This window comes from Triticum aestivum, chromosome 3D (genome assembly GCF_018294505.1).
Source record: "Triticum aestivum cultivar Chinese Spring chromosome 3D, IWGSC CS RefSeq v2.1, whole genome shotgun sequence".
NCBI lineage: Eukaryota > Viridiplantae > Streptophyta > Magnoliopsida > Poales > Poaceae > Triticum > Triticum aestivum.
In genome coordinates this window covers 497,483,047-497,491,483 of record NC_057802.1, presented here as the reverse complement: position 1 = coordinate 497,491,483, position 8,437 = coordinate 497,483,047, and positions in this window count along the sequence as shown.

Genomic DNA, 8,437 nt, shown 5'->3' with positions numbered 1-8,437 from the left:
CTATTCGTTTGCATCTAATCTAAGACGTATAATGAAAGTCTAATGGCAGGGAGGGTCGTCGGAGCTTACAGCGGTGGTGGTCGCCGGCGATGCGGCTCGGACGTCGTCGGCGGCGGCGCTCCGGTCGTCGGAGAGCTCCGGTGAGGGCACGGGCGGATGAGGCGTTCGACGGCGAGTCCAGCGGTGGTCGAGGTGGCGTCCTAGGTTGACGGAGGAGGTCGGCAGCGAGGTCGAGGTGGCGGTGGTGTTCGGGCGTCAGCGGTGGCGGCGCTCCGGTGGGTTTCGGGCTCGCGCGAGTGCACGGGGAGGTGCTGACGAGCGAGGAGGTTACGGTGGTGATCCCAAGTGGCGGCTAGGTGGTTAGGGTGGTGAGGTAAGGCAACAATGGTGCGGCGGCGGCGCTCGGATCCGGCGAGGAATCGGGGAGGCAGCGGTGGTCCTTGGTGCAGGGAAAGGAGTGGAACGGGTCGAGGGGGAGAGTATATATAGGGGGGCAATTCTTGGAGGAGGGGGAGAGTCGGGGGGAGGATCCCGAGGATCACGGGATTCGGCGGCGCGGCCGGTGCGATCTGGCTCGGGTTGGGCTTGCGGAGGAAGAAGACGACGCGGGCCCCGTTGTCAGCGAGTCCGGGAACGAGGGGGAGGTGCGGGCACCCGGTGGGGAGGGGTTTCGGGCGCGTGCGCGGGCTGGACCGCTGTGGGCCGCGGCGGAGGGAGAGAGAGATGGGCCTCGGGCTGGGCACTGCTGGCTTTGGCCGGTTTTTTTTAAGTAACACACACAAGAACAAAATAAATAAAAGAAAAACAATAAGACTTTTACATAGACATATTATATATAAAAATGTTTAGAAAAAGAATTCCTAAAATACGAACTATTTCTAAGAGACAAATAAAATACAGAAAAATTAATAAAAGTCAAACAGTGCCGCTGTTGCAATAAAACCCAATAAAATACATTTATGATTTCAAAAAAAACATTTCTCCTAATTTTCCATTGAAGGGAATCATTTTACCCTTATTTCCATTTATTTATTTTTGGGAGAAAAATAATTTGATTTGAAGCCAAATAACTCCTAAATGGTTTTGAAATTGAAATTCAAACCACTTCCAAATCTTTTCCGTTTTCCTCATTCAAATATATTTCAAATTTGCCCCTGGTTTGGAGTGTCATGTTGCTCCTCTCTTTATTTTTGAAATGGGTCAGAGGAATTTGAAACTATTCAAATGGGAAGGATTCCAAATGGAATTCCAAAAGTGGTTTAACTCCCCACTCTCTTTCATTAAACTTTGGAGAAGTCATTTCATCTCCTCTCTTGAAAGTCCTTGAGTGGCATCAAGTTTGCATTACTTTCAAATGAGGTTTCAAAACATTTCAAATGGAAACACTTTTGGGGAAGTCCTTTTATTCCCTCTCATTCAACTTTCAAAAAGTTTCAAATTGCACTCAACTTCACTCAATCATTCACACAAAAATCAAACAAACAATCAAAACTATTTATTTAATATAACATTCCAAAATTTAGAATGTTGGGATGTTACAGTTTATGGGCTAGGCATTAGAGACAACCGCATTCACTTTAAATAGGTCACCACGCAATTCCGTTGAGACGACACCGTATGAACTATGGTTTAGAGAAACCTAAGCTGTCGTTTCTTAAAAGTTTGGGGCCGCGACGCTTATGTGGAAAAGTTTCAGGCTGATAAGCTCGAACCCAAAGCGGATAAATGCATCTTCATAGAATACCCAAAACAGTTGGGTATACCTCCTATTTCAGATCTGGAAGCAAAAGTGATTGTTTCTAGAAACGGGTCCTTTCTCGAGGAAATGTTTCTCTCGAAAGAATTGAGTGGGAGGATGGTGGAGACTTGATGAGGTTATTGAACCGTCACTTCAACTAGTGTGTAGCAGGGCACACGAAGTTGTTCCTGTGGCACCTACACCAATTGAAGTGGAAGCTTATGATAGTGATCATGAAACTTCGGATCAAGTCACTACCAAACCTCGTAGGACGACAAGGATGCGTACTACTTCAGAGTGGTACGTAATCCTATCTTGGAAGTCATGTTGCTAGACAACAATGAACCTACGAGCTATGGAGAAGCGATGGTGGGCCCAGATTCCGACGAATGGCTCGAGGCCATAAAATCCGAGAGAGGATCCATGTATAAAAACAAAGTATAGACTTTGGAAGAACTACTTGATGGTCGTAAGGCTGTTGGGTGCAGATGGATTTTAAAAGGAAGACGGACAATTATGGTAAGTGTCACCATTAAGAAAGCTCGACTTGTCGTTAAGATGTTTTCCGACAAGTTCAAGGAGTTGACTATGATGAGACTTTCTCACTCTTAGCGATGCTAAGAGTCTGTTGGAATTATATTAGCAGTTACTGCATTATTTATGAAATCTTGCAGATAGGATGTCAAAACATTGTTTCCTCGACGATTTTCTTGAGGAAAGGTTGTATGTGATACAACCAGAAGGTTTTGTCAATCCAGAAATATGCTAACAAGTATGCAAAGCTCCAGCAATCCTTCTAAGGACTGGAGTAAGCATCTCGGAGTTGGAATGTACACTTTGATGAGATGATCAAAGATTTTGGGTTTATACAAAGTTTATGAGAAACTTGTATTTCCAAAGAAGTGAGTGGGAGCACTATAGATTTTTTGATGAGTATATGTTGTTAACATATTGTTGATCAGAAATGATGTAGAATTTCTGGAAAGCATACAGGGTTATTTGAAAAGTGTTTTTCAATGGAAAACCTATATTAAGCTACTTGAACATTGAGCATCAAGATCTATAAGGATAGATCAAAAACGCTTAATAGTACTTTCAAATGAATACATACCGTGACAAGATTTTGAAGGAGTTCAAAATAGATCAGCAAAGAAGGAGTTCTTGGCTGTGTTACAAGGTGTGAGTATTGAGTAAGACTCAAGACCTGACCACGACAGAAGAGAGAGAAAGGACGAAGGTCGTCCCCTATGCTTTAGACGTAGGCTCTACAGTATGCTATGCTGTGTACCGCACCTGAAGCGTGCCTTGCCATGAGTTAGTCAAGGGGTACAATAGTGATCCAGGAATGGATCACATGACAGCGGTCGAACTTATCCTTAGTAACTAGTGGACTAGGGAATTTTCTCGATTATGGAGGTGGTAAAAGAGTTCGTCGTAAAGGGTTACATCGATGCAAACTTTGACACTAATCCGGATGACTCTGAGTAGTGAACCGGATTCGTATAGTAGAGCAATTATTTGGAATAGCTCCAAGTAGTGCGTGGTAGCTGCATCTACAAGATGACATAGAGATTTGTAAAGCACACACGGATCTGGAAGGTTCAGACCCGTTGACTAAAAACCTCTCTCACAAGCGAGATATGAACAAACCCCATGGGTGTTGGATTCATTACAATCACATAGTGATGTGAACTAGATTATTGACTCTAGTGCAAGTGGGAGACTGTTGGAAATATGCCCTAGAGGCAATAATAAAATGGTTATTATTGTATTTCCTTGTTCATGATAATTGTCTATTGTTCATGCAATAATTGTATTAACTGGAAACCGTAATACATGTGTGAATACATAGACCACAACATGTCCCTAGTAAGCCTCTAGTTGACTAGCCCGTTGATCAATAGATGGTTATGGTTTCCTGACCATGGACATTGGATGTCACTGATAACGGGATCACATCATTAGGAGAATGATGTGATGGACAAGACCCAATCCTAAGCATAGCACAAGATCGTGTAGTTCGTTTGCTAAGAGCTTTTCTAATGTCAAGTATCGTTTCCTTAGACCATGAGATTGTGCAATTCCCGGATACCGTAGGAATGCTTTGGGTGTACCAAACGTCACAACGTAACTGGGTGGCTATAAAGGTGCACTACAGGTATCTCCGAAAGTGTCTGTTGGGTTGGCACGAATCGAGACTGGGATTTGTCACTCCGTATGACGGAGAGGTATCTCTGGGCCCACTCGGTAATGCATCATCATAATGATCTCAATGTGACTAATGAGTTAGCCACGGGATCATGCGTTACGGAACGAGTAAAGAGACTTGCCGGTAACGAGATTGAACGAGGTATAGGGATACCGACGATCGAATCTCGGGCAAGTAACATACCGATAGACAAAGGGGATTGTATACGGGATTGATTGAATCCCCGACATCGTGGTTCATCCGATGAGATCATCGTGGAACATGTGGGAGCCAATATGGGTATCCAGATCCCATTATTGGTTATTGGCCGGAGAGGTGTCTCGGTCATGTCTGCATGGTTCCCGAACCCGTAGGGTCTACACACTTAAGGTTCGGTGACGCTAGAGTTGTTATGGGAAGTAGTACGTATGTGGTCACCGAAGGTTGTTCGGAGTCCCGGATGAGATCCCGGACGTGACGAGGAACTCCAGAGTGGTCCGGAGGTGAAGATCGATATATTGGACGAAGGGTATTGGAGTCCAGAATTGTTCTGGGAGTACCGGGTGATGACCAGTGTGACCGAAAGGTGTTTCGGAGGCCCCGGCAAGCGTTGGGGGCCTTATGGGCCAAGGGGAGGGGGCACACCAGCCCACTAAGGGACTGTGCGCCCCTCCCAACCCCTCTCACGTAACGTGTTGAGGTGGGGGAGCCTCCCCTAGGGCAGCCACCCCTCCCGGCTTGGGGGGCAAGTTTCCCAGGGGTGGGGGCGCCCAAACCCATCTAGGGTTTCCCCTGTGGCCGCCGCCCCTCCTCTAGGGAACCCTAGGGCGCCTCCTCCACCCCCCTTCCCCCTATATATAGTGAGGAAGAGAGAGGGCAGCCGCACCCCTTGCCTGGCGCAGCCCTCTCCTCCTCCAACTCCTCCTCCTCCTCCTCCTCCTCCGTAGTGCTTAGCGAAGCTCTGCCGGAGAACCACGAGCTCCATCGCCACCGCGCCGTCGTGCTGCTGGAGCTCTCCCTCAACTTCTCCTCTCCCCTTGCTGGATCAAGAAGGAGGAGACGTCCCCGGGCTGTACGTGTGTTGAACGTGGAGGCGTCGTCCGTTCGGCGCTAGATCGGATCTTCCGCGATATGAATCGCCGCGAGTACGACTCCATCAACCGCGTTCTTGTAACGCTTCCGCTTAGCGATCTTCAAGGGTATGAAGATGCACTCCCTCTCTCTCGTTGCTAGCATCTCCTAGACTGATTTTGGTGACACGTAGGAAAATTTTGAATTATTGCTACGTTACCCAACAGCATGTGCCTGATGTTGACTTGCGGTCCACACGATCACCAGCATAGTCAGAGTGTGAATATCCAATGAGATCAAAAGCCGAGCCCTTGGGATACCATAATCCAAGTGTTGGTGTGTGAGCTAGATATCGAAGAATATGCTTCACAGCCTTATGGTATGATTCCTTCGGTGTAGCTTGAAATCGGGCACATGCAAACACTAAGCATAATATCTGGCCTAGATGCACATAAATACAATAAAGAGCCAATCATGGAGCGGTATACCTTTTGATCGAAGTCAATACCATTTTCATCAGTGCATAGATGGCCATTTGTGGGCATAGGGATTTTGACGCCTTTGCAATCTTGCATGACGAATTTCCTCAATACATCCTTGAGGTGTTTATCCTAAGATATGAATATGCCATTGCATTGTTGACGAATTTGAAGACCTTTCTTCATGAGGAATTCCTTCAAAGTATCATAGCACGCCCGAGGGGCCTGCTTGAGGCCATAGAGGGCCTTATTGAGTCTGAAGACTTTGTCAGGATGCTTTGGATCTTCAAAACCTGGGGGTTGAGCAACATATACTTCTTCCTCAAGCTTACCATTGAGGAATGCACTTTTCACATCCATTTGATATAAGATGATATTATGATGGTTAGCATAAGCAAGTAATATGCGAATAGCCTTAAGTCTAGCAACATATGCAAAAGTTTCATCGAAATCAATTCCTTCAACCTGTGTGTAGCCTTGAGCTACAAGCCATGCTTTATTCCTCACAACAAGGTCATTTTCATCTTGCTTTTTGCGGTAGATTCACTTTGTGCCAATGATATTGTGCTTGCGAGGATCTAGACGTTTGACCAGTTCCCACACGTTGTGGAGCTCGAATTGATGTAATTCCTCTTGCATAGCTTGAATCCACTCAGGCTCCAGAAATGCTTCATCTACCTTAGTGGGCTCTGTGATAGAGACAAAAGCAAAGTGCCCACAAAAGTTAGATAAATGTGAAGCTTTTGAGCGTGTGAGAGACCTGGTGCGTTGATGTCGCTGATGATTTTCCCAATCTGCACTTCATTTGCAACGCAAGGATGAGCGGGTTGTCGTCGAGGAATTGGTTCAACATTTTCTTCAGCACCATTTTCCTCAGGTGCATCAGCATGATGTTCTTCACGTTCTGGAATGACTTCTTCAGCGGATTCTTCGGTAGGAATGACATCCTCAGTAGCCTTGAACTTGATGGTTTCCTCGGGTGATTTTTCATCTAGCACAGGAGGTAGGTGCTCTCTTTGCGAGCCATTAGTTTCATCGAACCGCACATCAACAGTTTCAACAACTTTGTGGTGGACGTTGTTGAAGACTCTGTAGGTGTGCGAGTCCTTTCCGTAACCAAGCATAAAACCTTCATGTGCTTTTGATGCAAATTTAGAATTGTGATGAGGATCTCTAATCCAACATTTAGCACCGAAGACTTTGAAATAACTCACATTGGGTTTCTTGTCAGTGAGGAGTTCATATGCAGTCTTCTTGAAGAATTTGTGAAGATATACCCTGTTGATGATATGGCATGCAGTATCAATTGCCTCAATCCAGAAATGACGAGGCGTCTTGTATTCATCAAGCATAGCGCGAGCCATCTCAACAAGAGTCCTGTTCTTGCGCTCCATGACGCCATTCTGCTGAGGAGTATAAGGAGCAGATAACTCATGAGTAATACCAAGTTCATAAAGATAGTCAACAAGACCAGTATTCTTGAACTCAGTTCCATTGTCACTTCTGATGTGTTGTATCTTCACACCAAAGTTGGTTGAAGCCCTCGAGGAAAATCGTTTGAAGACTTCCTGCACTTCACGTTTGTAAGTGGCAATATGCACCCATGTGTAACGAGAGTAATCATCAACAATGACAAATCCATATAGAGATGCTTCATTAGTGAATGCAGAATAATGATTAGGACCAAAGAGATCCATGTGAAGTAATTCAAATGGTCGAGTGGTAGTCATGATAGTCTTCGCTGGATGCTCGGCCTTGGTCATCTTTCCAGCTTCACAAGCTCCACACAGGTGATCCTTGAGGAATTTGACATTCTCAATGCCAATGACATGCTTCCTCTTTGCGAGCGTGTGCAAGTTCCTCATGCCAGCATGACCAAGTCATCGATGCCATAGCCAGCCTTCAGAAGCTTTTGAAAGTAGACATATAGCTGGTTGTGGTCCTGTAGAGAAATCAATAATATACAGATCTCCTCTCCTAAAGCCTTCGAAGACTTTGGAATGGTCAGCTTCCATGATCTCAACACAACGATAGTTGCCAAAGACAACAACCATATCAATATCACAAAGCATTGAGACTGACATGAGGTTGAATCCTAGGGACTCGACAAGCATGACTTTGTCCATGTGTCGATCCTTTGAGATCGCAACCTTACCGAGACCCAATATCTTGCTTTTTCCTTTGTCAGCGTAGGTGATATGCTTCAGATGCGATGGAGATAAGGGAGCGTCCATCAATAGATTCTTGTCACCAGTCATGTGATATGTACATCCACTATCGAGGACCCATTCAGTGGCTATGGGTTGATCATCCTGCAGATGAATTAGTGTAGCTTACGAACTCATATACTTCATAAGTGAAGAATATGACATCAATTTCATCAAGCAATGGAACAGATAAAATAGAATGAGGACGTGGGAAATGAAAATTCATTTCTTCATGATTAGCTTGCGTCCTTTCAAGCATATTCAGGTCTCTAGCAAATTCTTCAGACGTTTAAGCACGTCTGGAGACCTGACCCTGCATAAGAGATTAGTTCTTTTTCTTCACCACCCACATTAGAAGGGGTGGCAAAGAGTCATCATTCTACGAGCTCCATAAGAGAACGGTGGCATAGAAGCCAGTCCATTTCGTTTCACATAAGAGGAGTTAGGGTAAGCATATGAATAAGCAGAGAAATTCTTCGAGGACTTATGAACATAATGGTTAGAGGAATAATGCTCATATTCATAGCCCTTAGTTCTTCCCTGCGAAACAGAAGCGTTAGCACGATGATGTTCATATGAGGACTTTGATCCTTTTGAGGAATTTGATCCACGTGAGGAATTTGGTCCATATGAGGACTTGGATCCATATGAAGAATTTGATCCGGGGTTCCTATTCTTCACAGGTGGTGTCATGATGACATTCACCTGAAGAGTTTCAAGGCACATTTTGGGAACCCAGATTTTCTTCATAGGA